This window comes from Manis javanica, chromosome 7 (assembly GCF_040802235.1).
Source record: "Manis javanica isolate MJ-LG chromosome 7, MJ_LKY, whole genome shotgun sequence".
Taxonomy (NCBI): Eukaryota; Metazoa; Chordata; class Mammalia; order Pholidota; family Manidae; genus Manis; species Manis javanica.
The window spans coordinates 110,471,792-110,498,039 of NC_133162.1; the positions used below are offsets into that span (position 1 = coordinate 110,471,792).

At 31.5% G+C, this 26,248-nt stretch overlaps 1 protein-coding gene and 1 pseudogene across 6 annotated transcripts in view; one reads left to right on the top strand and one right to left on the bottom strand.

The window, feature by feature from the left end:
* LRP1B (LDL receptor related protein 1B) overlaps positions 1-26,248 on the bottom strand; it is a 1,876,014-nt gene that overhangs the window by 394,557 nt on the left and 1,455,209 nt on the right. The window lies entirely within an intron of this gene.
* On the top strand, positions 1,788-2,466 carry LOC140850531 (calcyclin-binding protein-like; annotated as a pseudogene).

The window sequence follows — 26,248 nt, forward strand, 5'->3', positions numbered from 1 at the left end:
TGATATAACCAAATCTATATAAAGAAAAAGTAGACTAGTGGTTGCCCGTGGGTACCATCTGGGGACTGAAGAGTGACTGCTTATGGGGGAGGGGTCTCTTTTTGAGGTGATAAAGTGTTCTAAAACTGATTGTTGTGATGGCTGCACAACTCTGTAAATATACTAAAAACTATTGAGCTGTATACTTTAAAAGGGTGAATTTTATGGAATGTGAATTATACTTCAATAAAACTGTTATTTTTTTAAATGGTACACATATCAGAAGCCCAACAGTAGATATCAAAGAAGGAAAAACAGAAACAAAACATTAAGATAACAGGTAGCTAAGATTATTTGTGAGCAAGAGTTGAACACCTTTTTTTACAGGAAAAATAAAGAAAAAAGAAAACAGTACAGTTGAAGAGTATGTATGGGTTAGGTAAGGAGGAAGGTGATACCTTTCATAGGAAGGTAGCTACAGGATTAGTAATGTCTATTACTGAGATTGTAATACTTTTATTAAGCATTACATGTATATGAATGTATTTGGGAAAGTTCTGTGCTCAGTTTAAAATGTATTATTGTTCTTTTAACAGTAATCAGCAAATTTTAATAGTCTCTAACAGAATCCTTCTTATGTCTGTTTTAGTAGCTATTATTTTTCTGCTTTGCTCAAGTTTTAAAATATAACCCCAGTGTTTCATCACAAACAGAGAAACATTAGCAGAATATTTAGATCCAGCCATCCTGAACCAATGCTGGTTTGGACATTCAGGGAAAAAAATGGACATTGTAAAATAAGATTTTTTTTTTACTTCTTCCAAAGTATGTAATATATATTTAACAACACAAAAGAAGCTACTCAAATTTCTTTTGTAACTAACAGGCAGTATTTTCACATATGAAAAATTTTAAAAATATATAAAATTTTAAATCATTAATTTTGTTTAAATATAATACAGACTTAAAAATGTTTAGCAACAACCCATGATCTGACTCCAGCACAAAAATCTACCCAGAATTCAGAAGGCACAGATGTCGTTCTTAAAAATCCGATAGCACCAAATTTGATCTTCACTTTAACCTGACAGCTAACAAAAGACCCCTAACAGAAACCTCCAGGGAGAGTGGAAGCAGCCATGCCTCTACTGTACCCAGTCAGCACTAGTGCATCACTGAGGTCAGAGATGAATCATCAGAGTCACTAGATTAGCTAGTGACAAAAGCTAAAACCACAATCAGTAAACCTAACAACAGATTAAAAATCTACTGAAGAATTGCAACTTGTAATAACAGTGAGAAGTGTTAAAATTATAGTAGTGATTTTAAAAGCACAGTAGTTTAAAATTATAAATATTGGCGCTCTAAAATTTAGATTTCTGATACACAGAACAAAATAAAATGGGCATTGACTAAAACTGTATATGGTAAACTATAAATTTGACAGAAAAATTTCTATTTCATGATAAAGTTAATATCTGCAATTTGTGACTGGGGAAAATTGATCTCCTTAGAATCAGTGGCTGCCCATGAAAAGCATACTGTCACAATCTATTATCTATATAATTAGATGGGATCTGAAAAATACAACTAAAGAATGAAATTTTCACTATGTAATTTATAAGGTAAATAACTAATCCCCCCAAAAAATTCATTAAAATAAAAATTATAATTAAAAACTGAACATTTTAAGAGCACTCTATAGAATATTGGTCAAGGAATTTTCCTGAAAATTTTACATTTGCCAAATTGTTGACTAAATTGTTGGTACCCATAAAAAGACAAAATATCACAGAAGTTAAGGGATCATGGCTTCAGCTGCTGAAGAGCTACAGAAAGATCTAGAAGAGGTGAAGGTGCTGCTGGAAAAGGGCACTAGAAAATGAAAGCCCTAACAGCTGAAAAATCCAAGACTGAGACAGAAATCAAGAACAAGATACAACAGAAATCACAGAAGAAAGCAGAACCTCTTGCAATGAAAAGCCAGCTGCTGTGGTCGCCCCCATTACAATGGGATATACAGTGAAAATCAGTAATTACAGATGGGATCAGTCAGAAAAGTTTGTGAAAATCTGTATCACTCTGACTGGAGTCCGTCAAGTCCCTGCTGAGAATGGGCAGGTGCATTTCACAGAGAGGTCATTTGATCTTTCGGCAAAGAATCTAAATGAGAAAAGTTATTCTATGATTGTGAACAATCTCTTGAAACCCATCTCTGTGGAAGGCAGTTCAAAAAAAGTCAAGACAGATAGTTCTTATCTTATGGAGAAAGAAAGCAGAAAACACATTGTGGGACTACCTAACTCAGGTTGAGAAGGAATGAGAGAAAGAAAAACCCTCCTATGACACTGAAACAGACCCTAGTGGGGGATTGATGAATGTTCTAAAGAAAATTTATGAAGATGGAGATGATGATGTGAAACAAACCGTTAATAAAGCCTGGTGGGATCAAGAGAGAAGCAAGCCAAAGGAGACATAGAATGTTGAGACTTTAAAGTCCATTTGGGAACTGTGATGTGGAAATATGTTTTCAATAAAGAAATTTGGTGAGCTGCACAGATATATTTGTTAGATAACCACTTATACAGCCTTCTAAGTAAAGGCAATAAATTCTCCATTTCATTGTGGAGGATTTACTTAAATAAAACACACTTATTAAACACTTCTTCCACAGATGGTTTCATTATTCAAGAATGAGTAGTAATGCATTTTTGTGTGAAATGTAAAAAAAGCAAGTCTTGACCAATGCAAATGCCACATAGTTCAGTGAAGAAATAGAAAACAAGTTATTGTTTGCTTTTCAGTTCCTGATATCAGCTTCCACCAGTGTAAGAATTAGTAAAATTAAAACCTGAATTATTGCATTAAAAAAAAATCACAGAAGTTAAAATGGCAGCCCCAAAATGGTAGAGTGAAGAAAAAACTCTGGTGTTTTACAGAAGCCATAGAAAATAATGGTTAAAAACTCAAATTTCCAATGTCAAATAATCCTGAGTCTGTATCTTTGGTGTACCAAACACATGACTGGAAAGAACGATTTAACCCTTGCAATGCTCAGTTTTCTCCTCTGCAAACTGGCAATGATGTATATTGCCTGACACATACTGGAGCTATGAGTATTAAATGGCATACTAGAAATAGAGTGCACAGAGTAGCTTTGGGTATATAATAAGCTTCCTAGTTGGCTAAACTAATTGTTACCATAAAGTTCATTAACTTTCTGTCTTTCCATTTTAAATTTTCTAATATTTTCAATCTATCTTCCACTTTCTCCACAAATTCCTCTTTCCTTCCATATTAACCCTTTTGATACCAAGTTTCTTTACCTTTTTAAAAGACATTACTCAATCATTTGACCCAATTTCTGAAACTAGAGAAATTTTGCTGTTATTTTTCCAACACATATTACAGTTCCTGTAATATATACCTTATTTTATGGTATTTATATAGTTTTTAGAGTTTGAATAGACTCACAGTCTGTCAGCAAGAGTGTGCTATGTAATACTATCTAATTTCTTCATATGGTGGCTCGAAGCTCAATGCTCATAATTCCACCCATCCAAACAGAAACAAGGAGAGAAAACAAGTATTTCTAAATGTCAGATTTTTGGGTTTTGAAGTTAGCTCTCATACATTGTTTTCTTTCCTATTGTAAATATTGCTAATTCTCATAAAAGTAACTTTGAGGGTCATCCCAATAACTTTTCTCTGAAAGAACTCAGGTCTATGAGCATCGTTTAAAAATATAACAGTTGAATCTGACCACCACAGGTTGGAACATTGAGTATTTTTCATTCTTAGTATTGCTTAACAATGTGCTATGTGTTACTATTGGTATAACATCTTTCAATATTAAAATGTTGAGAGTATTAATTTAACAAATGGAAAAACTGAAAGTCAGGAAGGTAAGTGACTTCTAAGATCACACGATAGCAAAACGCAGATTAGAAGTCATATCTGTCTGAATGCCCAAGTCTGTGTACTTTTTCATAGCCAGTTTCCTCTATTTAAGGCCCTATTTCCTTTATAAATGCAGTTCACATACAGCATTAGTATTTTTTAATGTTAACAAAGCATAAACTTTATTATTTTTGATGTGGAAACAAAAAGCAGCTCTTCTATTTTATAATTATTTTCCTTAATATAGATTTCATTGTTATTTTTTGGAGTCAAATTAAAGTTTTTAGCATCATTCCTGGATATACACATACATGTAAACATACATGAGCACACACACATATAAGATATGTGTATGTATGTGTGTGTGAAAGATGTGCATCTGTGTTCAGGGTATACACACATATCTATACATATATATGTGTACATGTACATATATGCACATCTATACATATGTTTATGTATATATGTATATGTCTATATGCAACACAAATATATATACACTGAAACTTCACTTTCTTGTTTTTTGATGTTATCTAGATAAATGGAGTGGTTGAATCAAAATTCTGCTTTGCAAAAATGAAATCTGGTGTTTGAATACTAATGGGAAAATGTGTTATAATTAAGTGAAATAATTTTCTAGTTTTTCTTTGTGTTTAAATGTAGTGAATATTCTGAGATTATAAATCAAAACATATCATATTCATTAACAGCCTGCAGTTATTTTTAAAAATATGCCTTTAAATGCTTTCTTAAAAATGTAGCTAAAATCTAAATGTCTAAATATCTTAAATATTTTAGAAAAAATAATATTTTTCAAGCTATATTCATATATATGTATATGACCAATGGGTACAACACTTATATCAGGAACCAGATTATGGTAGGTCTTTAATATCTAACAAGGAGTATGAATTTTTATTTAATTACAGTGTAGAGCGAGAGGTGACATGACCCCATTATTCAACATAATCACTCTGGTTGCTATATGGAATACAATTTACAGAGTTTGGGACAGATGTTGAATAATGTCTACAGTTGTATTCCAGAATAGTGATTATTATGATAAGCCAGACAAGGATACTGGCAAGGAGGATGGGAAAAATCCTGGACCAACTCAAGATACATTACGGATGTAGACTGATTAGATTATACCTCTAGAACTTTGACCTCCTACACACTTCTGAACTCAGGCCAATATTTAAAGCTGTCTAAAATATCTTCAGAATAGATGTTATGTAGGTCCATCAAACTCAACGAATACAATAGTGAACCCAAGATAATCTTCTCAAACCTGTTCTCATCTGGTATTCCCCAACTCATCGGGATCTCCCCACTTATTTAAGGTAGAAATCAGCATTATATAAAAACATGATCCCTGTTCCATGTACCTCAAATAATAATTAATTCCTGTCAGTTCTATTCTCTAAATTTCTGAAATTCAGCCTTTTCCCTCTTCTTCATGCTCAGCATTACTATCCTTTATCTGTATCATGGCAATTGCATCCCAGTGATAGCATTTTCAATGAAAGAAATATTGAAGTGTTTCCTCAATCTCATATTCTAATTTTTCCAGTCTGCATGCTAGTGAATGGAACTGTTGGGGCTAAATCTGTAGCTCAGAGATGTAGAAAACATAATTTGCTTTCTCTCAATTTAGGACATTGCTTTTGATCTTTGTTAAAAGATAAGAGTCCACTGCAAAAGAAATCTTGTTTCCTTAATTTTTCTCTTTGTTATATTGTGTATTAATGCCATAATACTTAGTTTAAAACCAAGTAGCCTAGATGTGAGCTATTCTAGTATGAGAATCATATTGGATCCTCTCCAGATCCTTTGAATCTACAAAACCATAAAAATTAGGGCTCACCAAAAAGAAACTAGCAAAAGCTACATGTGTTTATCTGGCAATCAGCCTTATATTTTTTGTATTCCCTTAAATAATCCGGGTGATTATTAGTTTGGGGACAAAGGTGAGGTCTACTTGTGTTTTTGTGTTCACATTATATTTTGTAGTAGTAAAGACTCTTCAGGGTAGATTATTCAATTTATTCCTTAGACTCCTAAAATTTATCTAAGTGAAACCTGTATTTGTTTGACATTTGTAAATAACCTTCCATGTTTCTCTCTTTCGATAAATATGTAGTTTTGGACTCCCTGCTCTAATAGATATATATTATACCAAAAAAATAAATTAAATAAAATAAAACTTTATTGGAGAGACCATTTTCCTTAGGGAAAATATAATGGTTTCTCAAAATAATACGCTATTGACAAAGTTTCTTTTTTTTTTAATTTCTAGATACTTCTTTGCATTTTCTATATTTTCTAATGTAAAAGATAGAGATTAGTTAGAAATTTCAAAAGATGAGATGAAGGCATTCATCTGGCACGAAGATAGGGAATTTAGTTAGGTAAGTCATGTTAAAGGCTAGTCTGACAGTATTAAAATTTAGAGGCAATAAAACTAGAGAATTTCATTAAAATATATATATGTAATATAAAGGCTGTGGAACTTGATTTAAATGATACCTGATGAAAGTCCCTGATACACTGTCTCCTGCTAAAATGATTGGGAAAAAACTTGAGGAAAATATAAGGTAAAAATTCATACTACCACTAAATTCTAATTAAGTTGGAAAACTTGTTCCCAGTATTAAAGAGAGATTTTTGTATACTTAGAGGCCAATGGGCCTGGACTCAGGAACACAATTAATAACAGAATATTTGGCAAGGGGAAAAGAGTAAATATGTTATGGGAGAAGTAAAGATGTATTGTTTTCCTACCCCCACTGTCAATTCCCTAGTTCAGAAACAGTAAGTTCATATGAACGACAAGCCAAATAGCCATCCACTACTGTACGAGTGTTACTTTTTAAAGAGTGCCTTAGCCCCCTTTAACTACGGCCTTGTATATTTCTCTTCAACTATTCCAGGCCGTAACTGAACAACCTGGCAGTAAGTTTGGGAGATGAAAACCTGTTGAAGTTCATTTTACATTTGTTGACACAGTTCCCCAAATGGTGAATGTGGTGGAGGGAAGACATTAAAGTAGTTTTTCAAATATTCCACAAAACAAAGAGGTCATAGAAGCAGATACTTTGAGTAGAAGAAAATACCACATAGTCTAGAATATGTAGATGAAGGAGTCATAGACACTGAGAACTGGGTCAGGAGACATGTGTATCGCTCTGCCTTTCAGCTAAAGATTTAAGGAAGACATTTGAGTGGAAGCAAAGGCAAACATATGCCCTGGTTATTATCTAACCGTTTGCCTTATAAGATAGAAAAATAATTGAAAAACAGATAACATGGTTTTATCATAAAGTACCTTCAGAAAAAGGGAAAATAAATTTTATCCTAAAGGCTTAGGAAGATAAAATACTTCTGAAGCTGGATGTTCATGTTTAAAAAGACTGAAAAACATGTTTAAAAAGACTGCCTGATACTTAAAGTTCATTGAATATAAAATAAATAAATAAATAAATAAATTAATTAATTAATTAAAAAGATGTTATGAATAACAGCCAAAAGAAAAGAAAATACTAATAAAAAGCAAGGGACTGATATAAAAAGGGAAATGTTTGAGGTAAATAAATATCACAGGAAATCCAACAATGTAAGTGAAAAATTAAAATCCACAAATGACATAGTAAAGAACACAATCACCATTTTCAAACACTGAATTACGGATGAAGATTTGAGTACTCTCCCAGATAAATGTGCAGAAATAATAATGATAAGTTAAAATATAGATGATATGGAGGAGACTTAGATGCTACTGAATTATAAATGTTTAAAACCTGGGACAAAGGCAGTAATCAAAGATACAATTTTTCACTCTAAATAACTAATGAAAACATCTCATAGGAAAAGTAAAAAAAAAAGAGGGGGTGCATAGGAAAAAATTAGTGAGGGAGACCCATTCTTAGACTTATTCTGGACAATTTTTAAATTCATGACTATATTCATATGAACTTCAAGACAGGAAAATAAAATTATACATGTTGTAGGTTATAGTAAGAATATATTTGGATTTTGTCTGCAGTTCTTGGTGCAAAACTCCTAAAATCCCTAGAATTTCCTAAGTGATAGTAGTGTCTTCTGTTTCTCTTAAGGAGCCCTTTGTAAGCACACCTGAGTTTATGCTAATAAGATAATGGTAATGAGAAGTGACTTAAAGTGGAACCCCTGGATATTCTTAGGATGGGGCTGGAAACCAAGCCAAACCAAGTGATTAAAGGCTGGAACTTTCAGCTCCACCAACTGACCTCTGGGAAGGGGAATGTAGAAAGAGGCTGCAGGTTAAGCTCTATAAAAATATGAACTGGTTTGTTGAGCTACTGGGTTGGTGACTATCTCTAGGAGAGTGGCACACTCCAGGTCCATGGGGACAGAAGTTCCTGGGCTTGGAACCCTTCCAAACTTTGCCTTAGGTACCTCTTCATCAGTTTATTTATCTGTATCCTTTATAATGTCCTTTATAATAAACTGATGTATGTAAGTAAATGCTTCTCTGAGTCACTCTAGCAAAAAATTCAAAACAGAGGAAAGGGTCATGGGAATCTCTGGTTTACAGTCAATTGGTCAGAAGCACAAATAACTTGAACTTGCAAATGACATCTGAAGCAGGGGCAGTGGTATGGTACTAAGCCTTTAATCTGTGGCACCTGATGCTGTCTCCAGGTGGACAGTGTCAGACTGCATTCAATTTGTAGGACATTAAGTCAGTGTCCACTGAGAACTGAGGAATTGCTTGGTGGTGTAGGGAAAAAAAAAAGAGAACAACACACTGGACAAAGAAACAAATTCACACTGGTTACACACACCCCTCTGGCATCAAATTTTAGAAGAAAATGGAGTGTTGTAAGCAGTTTGGAGAGAAAAAGATTAGAAAAAAAAATTAGAATCAGGGAAGTTTCCTTTCATGTAGAAAATAACAATATTATCCTAAATGTAGGAACAGAAATAAACCATTCAAGAACCATTTTAAAATACTTTGTTGAATACACATGACTGGCTATCTAAAAAAATTAATCCATCTGAGTAGATAATAGATGGAATAGATGCAAACTATTTTGTGACATTATTAAAACCTGTTAAACATATGGTTTAAGAAATTGTTCAAGACAGTGTTACAAAACTTGATGCAAGTGTCAAAAACTAATGTTGAAAAATCAAGATTTTAAGAATGAATACCAAAACTCTTGATTTAAGTTAATAAATGATATAAACAAAGTCTAAAAACTTTGAGGTTACTGAATAAAGTTGAAAAAAAATGTTGGACTATTTATTTTCTTTTGTTAGCTGATATCTAAAGTTAGTAATTGCTCCATTAATCATCCATTCTAAGGAAAGACCATTATTTACACTTCTGAAAATGAGAAACATTTGAAATGACCAATTATTATGGATGGTTAAAAATTATAGTATACTAACTTGATAAAGTGCTATGTAGCTATAAAAATCATGCTTCAGAAGCATATTTAATGATTTGTATATATGCAAATGGAATGGTTGGAAAAATATTAGGATACAAAATGTCTATTCAATTTGAAATCAGGTTTGATAAAACATCTTACAAGTATATGCACTTATTATTTAGTTATTTATAGATGTATACATCATATGTATTAAGTGCCATTCAGAATAATTGATTTTAAAATTTCATTTGTACGAAAATACTTTGGATGTCATAGTTTGAATTACAAGTGATTAGAAGTTTGGAACTTTCAGCTCCATCTACTCACCTCTGGGAAAGGAAAAGTTAGGAAGGCTGCATATTAAGCTCTTTATCTTCATATACATAATATATATATTAAAATGCATATACTATACATACATTACATATAATGTATACACTAACATTTTTATTAATGGAAACCTCTGCCATAGTTTTCAATTTTAATGATTTGCTATTATACTTACCAATAAATAATGAATGGCAATCTTGTAATTATACTTGCAGAATTAAGTGTCACATTAATAACTGAGAATTAGTGCTATAATATCTGCATTCAACATTTGGTCATTTCTGAGGTAATTGTACATATAAGTGTGAACTGGGTAGCAATTTTCACAATAAATTTGAGAATCAATTTTTAACAAAACAAAGATGAGTTATTATATGAAATTGGTATTTTATGCATAAACATAATTGGCTATATATGTGCATGTCTCATGCTAACAAGAACTTGTAAATAAATACCCAGTAGTACATGTTATTATTTGTATATGAATATGTAGGGGAAAAAAAGTGAAAAAAATTACCTGTTAAACATGAAAGATCAAATACATTTGTCACTATAACCTTCCAAAACTTCACTTGAATGAAAGTAAAGATACTACACACACATACACACACACAACACAAATTTGAAAAACAAAATTGCTACATAGGTATCAACTATTTGAAGTTGGAATTTCGATATAATGATGATAAAAACTTATCAGACTTGAGAAAGATGAATGCTACGTGTCTGCAATTTTTCCCACTGCAGATTCATGGAAAAGCTCAGGAATTAGGGATATCAGAGTATGGATGGTTCTCAAAAGCACAAAGATTGGTTGAAGGTCTGATTGAGAAGCCCTTACGTAAGCTGACAGATGATAACAGGTATACCTGGAGAAGATGATCCAGAGAAAATCTGGATCTTGAAATACCATTCAGAATGAAGGGTGAACAGATCAAAAGAAGAGGGGAATTAAGGAGAAGACAACATCCTGAATGGTGAGAGCCCACCACGGTTATCAATGGACAGTCAAGTAACACCATACATTTGAGAAACAGCTCCATCATGAAAGGCCCAGACAGAAAGAATAATATACTTGAAAAGATGATGAAGAAAACAGAGAGAATACAGGAAAATAATATATAATTCTATAACAAAATACTATATGGAATATCCCAAAAATAGCTTTGGAAAGTAAATTATGATAGCAAAAAGTTTGAAAATCCATAGGAAGATTGGAAGATAAATTTGAGGAAGTTTCCCAGAAAACATAACATAAAGCAAAGAGACAGAAAAATAGCATTTTTCATTAATATGAAGTTGGAAGACTTATTCCCTTGAGTATTTTAGAGAAATATGTGTATTAGTGAGAGGAGATATACATATCTCTTAAGAGATAAAATGGTGCAATGGTGATACTATAAGCAAAGAAGAGAAAGGGGAGATAATTATTAAATCCATAGAGACTAGAAAGTTGTATATGAAAGGAAATATAATCATTATATATTACATGCTTTAGTCATTATCAAAATTGATATAATTATTATAATGTAAAGTGCAACAATGAAATTAGATATAATTGTAAGAGAATCATTTTGGAAGGATGAGGTAGGAACTATGTATTAGGCTGGGAAGTTTTCAAACTATGTAAGAAAGTCAAATAGTTTCTGTTCATATTTGGAAGCAAAAGAGAATATATGAAGCTGAATTTTAAGGAAATAGGAGTATTACATATTATTTACATATGTGGAGATAAATATGATGAGAGACAGCTAAAAGTTTAAATTAACTGGAGCTGGGAATGGTAATGGGGACTGGGAAATAACTGAAAACTTGATTACTATTTTCATAGAATTTATAGAATGACTTCATTTAAAAATATAAATATATAAAACTTTGATATAAATAAAAATGAAATTTCAAAATGATAGAGAAAAACAAATATGTTAATAGTAAATATATCTAGGTAGTCAGATTATGGGTATCTTTAATTTTCTGCATTATATTTCTCTGCATTATGAAACTTCCCTCAATGAACCTAGATTACTTCATAAGATTAAAAGGACAAAAAAAGAAAAGAATGGGGGAAACTCAACAATTGTGATTAAAAATAGCTTACTATTATGAGCACATTATGACATTAAAGAAGAAGAATAATTTCTGAAAAAAAGAACTATCTTACCATTTAACATATTTTATGAGAATTGATATGCATATAAAGGAAAAGGCCTGGCTATTTATCAGATATCTTAAAGATTAACACTTTAACTTTGAAGATTGATTAGACAATCTGAGCAAATGGGTTTGACATCTTGTTAAAAAAGAGACTGTTCTACTATAATTTTCCTGTACACTCTCTTAAAATGCTGAATATTTGTCTCACTTCATCAGTGTGAAGCATTTTCCTCTAAGTGAGAACAGATGGTTTTTATTACTAATTCAGAAGATTTTTTCCCCTGATAACTTAGACTAAAATTATAAATGGGATTTCCCAGGCTTTCTTCATTTTTGACCATATGTTTAAGAGAAATTATGCTTACTCATAAGAGACAAGAAGGAATGCTAAGCAAAAATGGATTTGTTTGACATCTGAAATGCATTGCAAAGGGTCTCTTACTGTCATAAAAAACATCTGCTCTCTGTGTTGCACACACAATTTGTTACTAGACTACATGTGAAATACAACTGCCACACCATTGCTTTTCCCCACACACCAGTAAGTATAATTGTTGCTGTCAAATTATATTAAGTAAATTCTACCCAAGTTTTTCTGAATGGGAAGAGCAGTCCTGGGATTAAATAAGAAAAAATATCATTTATGGGTTCTTAAACTCAATTAGATTACATACATAAATTATCTCATATCTCTATAATTCCAGCCTCTCTTGAATCATGCTCAAAATGTAAAATGGCCAAAAAATGATTGATCCTATATTTAAGGAAATAATTAAGAACGTCTTGATTCATCAGTAAAATAAGGCATATTTAAATTTTAAAACTACAGTGGTGATTTCCAAAGTCTCTATTCACTAACCTTGATGGTAATTAGCTGTTTAATCTTCTGTGTTTCGAGTATAAGAACTTTGAGTTATTTTGCCCAGTAACTTCCTAAGTTCTTATCATTGTTAGGGATGCAAAATCCCAAACACCTCTATAACCTAAGTGAGATTTTTCTAAATGTTCATAGCAAATTAATTTTTTTTGTACAATTAAACTAATTCACTTATGTTGCATGTACTTCAAACCTGGTCAGCTTACTCATTTGATCTGTGTATGATTATTGGCCTTTTTGATGGGATCTTTCTGTCTATTAAAAAACAAAAGAAAGAAAGAAAAAACAAAAACAAATCACTTTCTTAAACTTATGGGGAGAAATAGTCTTTGTCATAGTTTTAAAGGCCTTTTTACAACCCTAAACTTATCTAAGTAGAAGTGAAAAAAGTCTTATTGTTAAATTAAGTAAAATTAAGCCTTTTCATAATTTCACTGGTAATTCAAATACTTCATCTCAGTTTGGTTTAATTTGGTATTTATGAAGTTTTTTAAAAAAAATTTAAATCATTATGACAGATGCTAAATGATAAAGACCTTACACTTAGGGAATTCTTAGACTAGAACTGGAGATAGCAATATTAAAAATAGCAAAGACTGCACATTTTTCAAATACATATTATCTTATGAATATGTTACATTTAACTTTTTCCTATGGGATTTTTAAATCAACACAAAAGTAAAGAGATTAGTCTGATGAACCCCCAATGACTCCTCTATCAGTTTTAACTAATATCTGCATATGGGCAATTTTGCCTCATCTATAAAAACTCCCATTCCCTGACCTTCAATGCACCCAGTAGATTATTTTGAAGCAAATCCAAGGCAACATAATCACTTCATTAGTAAAATATTTCAATTATACTTCAAAGAAGTAAATATTCTTTTGTTTTTAATAGATCTATTAGCAAAAATTAAAATATCATGCCTTTTAAAAGAGCAAAAGATATAAAGCTGTATTAGTCAAGTAGCTTCACTATTTAAAGAGAGGGAGAGAGAAGAACAACAGAGAGAGAGAGTCTGATTGGGACAGAGATTATGACCTCCATAGTATGACCTCTGATTTTTATATCTATTTTTTTTCAACCTTAGAATGGAAAATTCTTTCAAGCTTTTAAGACTTCTAGGAATTTTTCTCACCCTATATTTTTAGTGTTGTGAGTGACAATTCCTGTTCATGTTTCTACCATCCTGCTTCTCAGTCATGTCCACTCCAGTACCACCAGCTAAGTAAATTTTTCTGCCTTTTGGGAATGACTCTATTGTTTCATTTCTTGCTGAATTAGTTTAAGGAAGTGACTGCCTTCTAGACCAACCACTCCTAAGGAAAGGAAAAGAAGCTCTTAGAGGGCAGGGACTGGATTTTATTTACCCACATCTTATCAGAGACCAGAGAACTCATTAACTTACAAAAAATATTCTGTATGTCTTAACTAAGAGAACAGGCAAGATACAACATTCCATCTTTACTAGTTTAATTTCCAAAGGAATATGTTAAACTGGTTTTATATTTCACTTGGCACATGGGGGACTCAAAAAAATACCAAACAGTAATTCTGGGAAGCTAAGTCATCCATGTCAGAAATGGTTGTCAGACACAAATAGAGAATTAACCATCTTTTTGTTTCACCTACTCCATAGTATTTTACAATAGTTCTTGTCGCTGTCACAAAAAGCAAAAAAAAAAAAAAAAATGGAAATTTGCCAACAGATTCTGTAATGTAAAAGCACCTTGGCAGGTTTTATGACAATATATGATAACTTGTAGTGTAGAAACTTCACATATATTTTTTTTATTTTAAAGAGATGTGCTAACTCTAACAAAATTCTGATTCACATTATTTTGACACTATTTCAGGACACTGCCTTTACAATTTTCAGAGAACTGGGAAAATCACAATGTATATTCTTGTTAAGAAGATGGATTATGTTAGGAAAATACTAAAGGAGGAGAAATGCTATTTTTTTTGTCAAGGACATAAGAATTTTGTTTAAAAAAGTTATGTTTATTATCACATATTACATCATTCAAATACATTCTTACACAAGAAAATTCTGCTCGCCTTTTCCTTTCTTCTAATTACTGCGTTATTAGAAGCTATTGCTTTTAGCCAGTATTATAAGTTTATGGGCTACTTCTGAGTTTTCTCTGCTTGTATTAAATGTATTTGTTTGTGTGTCTGTGTGTGTAATATCTCTTTGTATTATTTGATTCATTATAAAAAATGATTTACTGTTTTTACTTTGAGATTTTCAATAATTTTAAATAATTAAAGGAAGAAAATTTATGAGAACTAAAGAGCAATGTTTTTGTTTTGTTTCATTTTGTTTTCATAAGTAGAGAGTTAAAAAAAAGCCTGGAGGATGATGGAATTGGGGAGATGTTAGTCAAAAGATATGATCTTTTTATTAGATAAATAAGTTCTGGGAATCTAATGGATAGGATGGTGATGATGGCTCCTGAGTTATAGTGATATAGTACTGTATTATACACTCAAAAGTTTTTATGAGTAGATCATATGTTCTCACCCCCCAAAAAAAAAAGAGTTGATAATTACATGACAGACTGGAGGTGTTAGCTAACCTTATAGTGGTAATTATTTTACAAATATTTAAGTGTATTGAATCAACAGGTTGTACATTTTAAACTAACATAATGTATGTCTACTATATTTCAATAAAGGTGGAAAAATGTCAAACTTAAAAAAAAGCTACCGACAAAATCACAAAGCATGAGCCTTTGAAAAAAATGACAAGCTAAGTGCCCTAATGACAGCTAAATTAGGATCAGTTAGAAACAAATTTGACAATAGTATATTCAGAAGCAAGAGTAATCACAAAATGTAATACATCACAAAATGGTTAGTTTAAATTTAAATTGTGCATATTTTTCTTCTCTGTTCTTGTATTTTAAGTTAAAAGTATTTCATAGAGTTTTGATATGTGATAAGTTATTTTACCCTGAAATGCAGCAGGGTTGAGAGGTACTCATGCCCACATGATATATACATGCAGTGTTTTCACAGAATACACATATAAGTCCTTTTCGTAAGAAACATTACGTATCTTTAAAAATATGAGTGCATAGAATATTTTTAAGATCGCAATGAGAGGAAATTATTCCATGGCATAGGAAGTGGGAAGCTTGGTAGTGAAGGGGTTCAGGGCAAGCTTCTCCAAAACATTTTACTTTGGCATGTGGATTGTTTTGATGTGAATACAGTCAAGATGCAGCAGACTCAAGAAAAATTTTTGCCTCTCCCTAAACTACGTAAAAGAATTTAGATAGGTTGCCTGGCCCAAAAAAGAACTATCACCATAGAAAATTTTTAATCTTAAAGGGCCACATGTGTGACAGGACGACAGCTAGTTACCAAGCATCTGCTCTTGCCATCCTGTGAATCACCCACCTTCCCATTGCAGTCCCAGGCTCCATCCCATTCCTAAACTCAGGAGAGCAAATAAGCCTCAAGTACCCAACTTGCCCTTTTGTCTCTTTGTCAAGCTTCCACACAGACATAAGGGCATTTTTTCCTGTTATCTTGCTTTAAGTCATCTTACACCAGCCACAGAACATAAAAGGATTTCTTTCCCTCTCCGACAGTTGAAAACATGGTTTTCCATAGACAGAGGATCATAATTGCAGTACTGATGAAGAAAGAGCGAGAGAGCCCCAGGTGCTCACTCATTTCCCCATCATTTTACACCATAGGACCAGGGCAAATCTTAGGATATCTCCTGCCACATATTTAATTTTGTCCATTAACTCAACAAATATTTACTGAGGACTACTCCATGCTGAGTGTTGGGTCTTTCATGAAGGACATACAATAAGACTTGGTTTCATAGTTTAAGAAGAATTAGAGTCATGAAGATAAGAGCTTTAATCTGGGAGGACAAGGAAAAGGGGGTAACCACTCTGCCTTAAAAATGCCACAGCCGTATTATTATTACATATAACATTTTAGATAATACACTGAATGATTCTCCCTCCCTACAAATATGGATAAAAAAAGAACAATGTTGAAAATAGGAAAGGCAACTGTATATATCCACACACATATATACATCTATGTATGTGTATATATATGAACTGTTTGGCTCATAGAAAAACCAGTTATAAGAATACATACATGAGATAATCAGTAAGCTTGATATGCCATGATAGATATTAAGGGTCTATTTTAATTTTAGCATATTATTGTGATTAAGTTAAAAACAAAAGTCTTTATCTTGTAATAATTTGTATTGAAATATTTAATGCTAAAATGACATGTATTTGGAATTTGTTTCAAAGTAATCTAATAATATTGTATGTGTGTATATGTGTGTTTGTGGGTTGGGGATTGAAAAGATGAAGGGAAACTGGCTATGTGTTGATGTTGAAATCAGTCAATGGGTCTACAGAGTTAGACTTTTCTCTTCACTTGTGTGCTTATTTCAAAATTTTCATAAGTTTAGAAAGTAATATAAAACATTCATAAGTAACACATGTATTTAAAATTATGTGATAATTTAGTATTTATATTTAAGCTCATGGTATTTTAAATGAAACATTTTTCCTTGTAATTTCACAAGTTTGACTTGTGAATAAAATAGCAAGTAAATTGGAATGAAAGGCTTAAAATAAAGATTTAGCTTCTGGATACTATGGAGTAAAACTATAGTCTTTTCACATTGATAATATAAAAATAAATTAATTGCAAAATAAATATATATGATGTCAAATCTATTATAACCAAAAGGAAATTTATCTGTTTTTTTAAATTTGTTGTTTTTAACATCTAATAGAATTTGATATACTAACAATTTTAAAAAAGCTGATGTGTTCTAATGCTTCTACATACTGCAATGGAGTGAGAATTAAATAACCTTTAGAAATAAGGTTATAAAAAAATGTGACATACCCAAAAAACATCATTTAAGAGTATTACTTTTATATTCTAAATTTTCATAAATTAATACAGAAATGTTAAAAATACACAAAAATATGGGTTATCATAACTTTAAATTCACCTACTTTTTTCTTTTATATACAATTTGAAGATTGGAAATAACAAAGATTAAACCTCTAGATATATCTATCGGTAAAAAAGCACATTAGGATCAAATAAGGTATTTCTTATGTAATAGAGGCTACTGTATTTGTTTGTTTGTTTATTTTCTGTCCAAGGTAGAACCTTGACTCCTTGGGGTTCTTTGTGAGTTCTGTAACAATCTTCAGTGAACTGGAACATGTGAGGGAATGGATTGTTTAGACACTGTGAATCTACTTTCAGTAAGCTGCAAATGTGGTAGATAATAGGTTGTTTACGATTTGCAAATCTGTTCAGTGAGCTGAAAATTTGTCAGATAATGGGCTGTTTATGAATTCTAAATCAATCTTCAGTGAGCTGTAACTATGTTAGATAATGGGCTATGTATGAGTTTTAAATCTGTTTTCAGTGAACTGGAAACATGTTAGATAATGGATTGTTTCTGAGTAGTAAATCTGTTTCAGTGAGCTGAAAACATGCTAGGCAATGGGTTGTTCCTGAATTGTAAATCTGTTTTTTAGTGAACTCAAACAAATTTAATAAAGGACTCTTTGTATGTTATAAATCTGTTTTCAGTGAACATGAAATGTGCTAGAATAATGGGTTCATTTTGACTAGAAGATCCCACTTTACTAGAAACATGTAATCTAACACATTTGTTATGAGTAGATCTATGTTCATCGATTTAGATATATGAAATGATGCTACTCTGTTTACATAAGCTTTGTAACTTGAATCTGTTTTCAGCATGTTGTTCTCTGCTGAATAATGGTTCTCCTTGATTTTAGGTAATGGAGTGGAAAGCTACTAAAGGTCTATTTTCAATGATGTGGAGCTAGATGAGTTTTTGAAGTATATTGAGATTTGTTAATTTTTAACAATAACAAATTTCCCCAGTACCTCAGAAATGATGTAAAATATAGAAATCACAGGTTCTAGGTTCAGTGGACTTATATGCAAATATATATATATATTTATTTATTTATTTATATATATATACATATATACATATGTATGCCACATAAGAAATGGAATATTCAGCACATCAAATATAGAGTAAATACTACCTAAATTTAGCATGGGCTGAAATATAAAATAAGAAACTTGATATCTCAGTGGGAAAACAAAACATAAAACAATGAAATATAATGTTAAAAAGTGAAGTGTCAAATGCATGATTTAAGCCAAAAACAAAACCAAAAATTTATGTTAGATGTGATATTGCAATTTATAAGATAAATACACATATATATAATATAAATATATATATATTTGGTCATTAAGATGATCCCAACATATATGTCTTATATATATGTGGTCTTCATCCATGGCTCCCAGCTCACAACTTCCAAAACCTTTGAATTTCATAAGCCATAAGAGCAATGGGAAAATCTTTTGTTCTAATATTTGGTGTTTTGTCCTTTCTGAAATCATTTCAGAGTCATAAATATTCATATACATAAAAAATATTGTTATTCATAACAAGACCCTTTCCACCACAACTAGATTTACATTAATAAAGTACACTTTTCAAAGCACCTAAGGATGGGGGCTGGTTGCCAAGGAACCAATCATGAACAGAAGGTTGGGACTTTCAGTCCCACCCCCCAATTTCTCGGAGGGGAGAGAGTGAGAGGTTAACTCAATCACCAATGACCATGAGTTAATCAATCATGACTACATAATGAAGCCTCTATAAAGCCTAAAAGGAGGGGGTTTGGGAAGCTTTCACATTGGGGAACCAGAACATTACCATGTGCCAGTATGTGGGGTTCCATCTACAAGGTTAGAGCAACTTTGTTCAATGCCTCACCTTATGTATCTCTTCATCTTGCTGTTGACTTGAGTCCTTTAATATCTTTCATAATAAATCAGCAATATAGTGAGTGAACAGGTTCTCCTGAGTTCTGTGAACCATTCTAGCAAAGTAGTCTAACTCAAGGACCCTGTTGTGGGAACCTCTGATTAATAGCTAGTAAGTTAGAAGTACTGGTAACAACCTGGACTTGCCATTGGTATCCTGAATTGGAGGGTTCATTGGAACTTCCAATTTGCAGCCATTTGGACAGAATCACTGGTAAAAAAAACCTGGGCTTCCAATTGGTATTTGATGTGGAGAACAGTTTTTTTGGGATTGAGCTCCTTACTTGTAGAATCTGATTCTGTCTCCTGGTGGATAGTGTCAGAATTAAGGTGAACACTCAGATACCCTGCTTATGTCTGAGAATTGCCTGTTGGTGTGGGGAAGCCTCACACCTACACATACACTCACACTTTAGAAATGGATCCAGGAACCCTTTCATTAAGGTTAAAAGACTGAGAAAATGGTCACTGGATGAGGAACAGATAAGAAATAAAAGTTAATAAAAGTCAAGAAAAATATATTTTTTGTATCTAATTAATTTCCAATCTTTTATACAACTTTGAAATATGCAATTATTGTCTAGTTATTTCATATTTGGTTGTAATTACTAATTTGGGTTTCAGGAAAGTTGGGGAAATAAATATATATCCTATTGCTAGTGATTATTTAAGCTAATGCTTACTTTACTGTGACAAATGCTTACGGAGTTTTTAAGAAAGTATATTATTTGAAGTCTCATGAAAACTAACATTCACTATATTCCATCCCCATCTCTGAAAAGAAGTTTTTAACTTTTAAAGCAATTTCTTCTGGGGCTAGGTTTCATATTTATAAATAATGTGCCTGTACCCCCTGGCTTTTACTAATTTTAGACCATCTCTGTTAGGATACCTATCCTTCTTGCATACTTTCATTATTTTACATGTTAATTACATTGCTTTTTGCAGAGTCAAGTATTGTACTATGATTATGTTTCCTTTTGTATTTTGTTTTTCCTGTACTTAAAAACTCTTTTCATTCTTGCTTCATCTTTTATGTACCTGTCTGAATTCTTTATAAATGGTACACCAGTTAAACATAAAATTATATTCAAGATGTAATCTGTCAAAGCCATTTATCTTCTGATGTGCTCCCCTTCGATAGCCCCTGAACTTTTGTTTTGGTATAGAGCAGGGATTTTCTATGCCTGGTGAAAAATTTCATATTGTGACAAGCTTTTGGTCATTCGTATGCATTACATGAGATTTTATTTTATATCTTGAATAATGTATCTTTCTCTTCTTTGTCTTATCCCCTCCTTTACAAGACACACATTTTCCTATAGCTTTAGAAGAAAAGTACATCAGAATTAAATAAAAAGTACACTGAACTGCCAACTGTGCTTATCTGAAATGCCTTTGCTTTGATTGATATATGAGTAACTACAGAATTCTAACCTCAAGTGTATTTTCCCTCCAAATTTGAAAGCAGTACTCCAGTGATAAGTTAAAAAGTTAAATTTCATTCTGATTCTTGTCCTTCAATATGTAATTTTTTCTCTTTATAAAAGCTCTTGAGCTTTTTCTACATATGCAAGCTTTGTTCTTTTGTTTTACTGCTTATGCTGGAGACTCTGGGATTTTACAATTTGGAGGATCATGCCCTTTACACCTGAACAATTTTCTTATATTTTATCACTTATTTGTCACACATTGGATCTCATGCCTTAAAGCTTCAAGTCTATTACCCTTTCCTTGTGATTTCTATCTGTCTTTTCTTCAATTTTATAGGCATTTTCACAACTTTATTTTCCAAATTCTTCAATTGAAAAAAAATAATCAATTTCTGTTGTATATTTGATTTCCAAAATCTCTTTCTTGTTCACTGTTTATTCCTTTTTTTATGACTATTTACTGATTTATTGATGAATATCTTCTTGGAATATCTCAGTTATATTTTTAAAGGTTTCTACTCTTTCCTGCTTATCCATTTTCTACAGGTAACTTTTTGTACATTAGCTGGTTTTGGTTTCACTCTTTCACATTGAAGACACTTCTCAAATATCTGGTGATCTTTGTCTATTATGTTTAAGTATGAGTTATGAAAAGCTGTTATTAAACTGATTGGATGCTCTGTGCTAAGTATGTATCTCACACAAAGTACTCAGGCCTTTTCCATAGGGAATCTCAAACAGTAGCATATCTTAGATCTAACTCTGAGATCAATTTCTCTGGAGAAAGATTCTCCTGTGTTCTACCTGGGCCTGTAGTCAACATCAGTGGAAGAGAACTGAGATGGAAGAGACTTGGAGAATTCAAATGTTTTGTTTTCAGCCCTGTTACCTCATTTCTGGAAAATCAGGGCTCCCAAGTCCAGAAATTCTCATAGCTTTTTCAGGATGAATGAGACCCTTTTGTTCCTAACCTTCCCTGTAGTCACTTTTAATGGTAATTGTCTCTAATTTGCTAGGGCTTCCCCTACATTTTGACAGGCTCTCTTTCAAATCTGTTTCTGTCCTTTTGTTTATCCTTTTGTTTGTGTATATGTTTTCACTTCATTCATTAAATTTTACTCTCATTTCAATTGCATTTAGAAGGGACAAATAGAAAACAGTGCTATTGTTAGTTCGGTTTTATTAATAATGTCACTATTCTCATGTTGTCTTATCATTTGTTTTTGTTACGTCCTAAGATTCTTGCTACTAAACTCATTCTTTCTTGTCCCTTCCCATTATCAGAGGTCAAAAAGTTAATTTAGCCAATTCATACACATAGTCTTGGACAGAAAATACTGAAATCATATAGGAAGCGTCATAAAGAAATTTAAACTAGTGAATAATTTTACAATTTAGTTACCTCCTCGAGTTTCAATCTGAATGTTTTTCCTCTTAGCACTCACATTGTAGAGATACTAGGTCCAGAATGGTATTGACAAAGGTGTTAGAAAATGTGAAATAATAAAAAGGATAATAGATTCCTGCACTTTTGTTATGGAGATACTGCAATTAGAAGAGTATACGCCTATAGGAAATGAAGCTATATTACCAGTGTTTTAAGACAAATTAGTTTAAAAATTGTCCACGGGATTAAATCCCACGACAGGTATCCAGATACTTCTGAGCAAATTTCTCTTTAATAAGTGCCCATTATTTCTTAAAATTTTAGGCTGGAAATAAGTTTTACTATATTGCCTTACACATATTTCATATGTACATCATATTTCTTACGATATACTTCAAACGTATTTCTCAGATATAAACTGTCACAAGTTGTAAGCATTTAAAAAAAATCAGTATTCTAAGTTACACAACACTAAAAACACATGAAAATTCTAGCATGAATACCTAACTGAAACAGTCTGTATTAAGTAATCTGCATAACTATCTCAATTCTTTTATCAGTTATTCCTGAATGTTGTGTTAAAATCTTGGATGTGACTCTGACAAGAATAAAGCAATACTATGAAAATGTTTATTTTAGCCTAATTTAGAATAGGAAAAAGCCAGAAGCAAGATCATATGTAATCATTAAGAGAATTAATAAAATATGTTCAATATATAATATACTTTGCTATTAAAAGGAAAAAAATACCAGTTCATTTGGCTATATTTATATAAGTATTAAGAGAGAAAATTAGAGATTATCAATAGAGGACAAAGTAATCCATAGTTTTATTCTGTAAGTATATAAGCATAGGTATTTATATAACATGTAAAGTGTTATATAAGTTAAGGAAAAATACTTAAGAATGCATAATGTGTATCTGGTATTAATGTGAATGTGTATTCATCCCTTGGGATGAAAAAGGGTAATAATATACAGAAATTAAAAATGAAGAAAATACAAGCAAAAATTTTAACATAAACTTCAGATGGAATTAGATGAAGATACATTTTTATAAATGATAGAGAACAAATAGTTAATTGAAGTATTTGCAAAAATCCTGAAATTTATCTAATTCCCTGCTGATACCAATCAAAATAGAATATGAGCAGTGAAAGATTGCTATTTTCATTGGAATGGATGCATTTTTTTTCACACAAATAAGAAGAATTAAACAAGAAAGATTCTGAAGATTTCACAATATTCCCTACAGCAAACTATTTTAATCTTGGCAGTGAGTATCTGTTTTTAAGTAAAATTTTTGAAAAATAGCCTTAGACATAAAATAATGATTATCAGAGGTAACTCCATTCCTGCTAAGAGAAATTTAGAAATTTTTGCACATATAGTAAGAAAATTGTCTAATACTAATGATTTCTGTGAGATATTTGCAAGATTTAGATATCAAAAGCATTGATAACAGAAAAGTTAGAGAACAGTAACTTTTAATAATGACCTACTGAGTTAAATGTATGTGATTTATAAGTGGATAAAGGGTAATAGTCAAGAAAGTACATTAACTTTATGAAATTAATTTTAAGCAAAATGTCATGCAGTCTTCAGAACTTGAGAGTATACAATAATTTTAACTTAGTGATGTATTAAAATAGCATAATATATGCAAGAATATAAGTTAGTAGCCAAGAATTAATTTGTTTTTGGTATCTGACTTTCTAAAATTGGTTGAAATTAAAAAAAAAGCTTCTACTAAGGTTCTAAAAAAGAAGAGTTTAGGGTAAATTACAGATTTTTTATACATATTTTCTATTACATACAGATCATTTTGAAAATGTGCTGGTGATATGATTATTGATTATTCACCACAGTGGCATTTTAAAAAGTTATTCTACTTGAGTGACTGATGCCAAGATTCAGATACACCTCATATAGCCAGAGTATCACACAATATGTCACTTAAATAAAGGGACTATGTATAACATGAGAATTTTTCTTGAAGTAAAAATCCTTCTTAATATCTGTAAGACATGTAGTAACTTGTACATTTTGGGCAAATAAGATCTGCTGGTTTGTCAACTATTCAAAAGACAATTAAGAGATTCCCAAATTCCTCAACACTGAGTATTCTCTAGGAGAAGAAAATACTCATAAATTGAAGATAAATAGTTCAGAGGTTTCCTCTTCAATTATTCTCCTAAATTAAAAAAAAAATAGGAAGGAAGAAAATGAAAAATAACAAAGAAATGATGAATGAATGTTTATTTTTGAAAAAACAGCACAGCATCTTTTGCATATTTTACAACATCATTCTGATGACGAGTAATAACACAAGATGCTGAAACTATTCCTCTCATTTTCAATGCTTATTTAAATAAGGAAAATTGACTAAGCAGGCACTATTGACAATGGATCCATAGTTAGTCTATTAACATACTATTGTTGTTCATCTCTATGTTTAAGCTGGAAATACATTACAAAATCTTTAAATTTAAAATTGTTAAATGCTTTGTGACATATTTCCCTGATAATCCAATGTAACATCACTGTCTAGTGGCTTTAAACAAACAGAAGAACACTAGAAATAATTCAAGTTCTCATATTTGGAATACCCTTTCTTTAAAATGATTAATCTCTCTGATATATTAAAATGAGACAAGTTGGTATTATTTCATTTCACTATAATTTCCATGTAGCAAATACAAGCTTCAAAAATATTCATTTTTAGAGTTTACCAAATCAAGGAAAACTGTCTGATAAAAATCAATATTTTTGCATCTTTGCTACAGAGATTAAAGAGCTTTCAAATCAGGACCTGATTAATCAATTCAACTACTATTATACTACATGAGAATAGCCAGGATGTTTATTTACATATATTATTCCAAGGGAAGGTCATGCTATGACATACTCTACAATGCTGAAATGCAAATTCTTCATTTGGACATTATTTTTATTCATAGAAAGTTGAACTTGGTTGTCAAATATTTCTTTCCCCTTTAACACCTAAAACAGCATGAAAATGTGGTAACTGAAGATTCATTCATATTTAATATTTAATCATTTCAGAAGGAACTCTATTTCAAACAAAAATAGTTTTAGAATCCACTTTGCAAAATGAATTCAAATTTATACCTGGCCCAGAGCTTTTCTCCAACATAGACCCTAAGGACATAAGCAAGCAACCATAATATTTACAACTGTGATAACATTCTTATGCCACTAAGTACAAACTTCTGATAAATAATTAAATATTTGCATAAGTGTAAGTCTTAATTATTGACCCCTTTACTGCGGCCTACTTCACTGACCACTTGCACCAATTTCTTTAATCAACATATTTGAAACATGTCCTCTATTGCAGTCTCCTGGAAACTAAACAAAAATATATTTCAATCTCAAGGCCAAGTACTGCCTTTCTGAGAAAGTGACCTTACATGTAAGTTGGGTGTACATGATGGCAAATTCCCTGCTGAGCAAGGAAACTGAATACCATGTAGACAACTGGATTCTAAAATACCAGATGCTTGTAAGAACTTAGTGGAGGAATTCTTTTTTCTAAGAATAAGGTTGTTGTTTTAATTTGTCTAGATAATGTGCTAGAAAACATGAGTTTTCTACTATCTTGATTCCTGACAATCTACTTATCTTGTAAACATAGATTTTGCCTTAAATCTTGGAGAATATCACTTTATACACTAGTTATCAGCTTTGTTCACTTCAAAGGACCATTTCAGTGCAGTAAAAGCCTTTTGGTACTATTCATTTATTACAAACACACACAAATAAATAATTGCCTTCTAGAATATTGGGGCCACTTGGAGTGGTGGGAGTTTCAGCTTTGATGAGATATGTGCAGAAAAAGTCTTAATG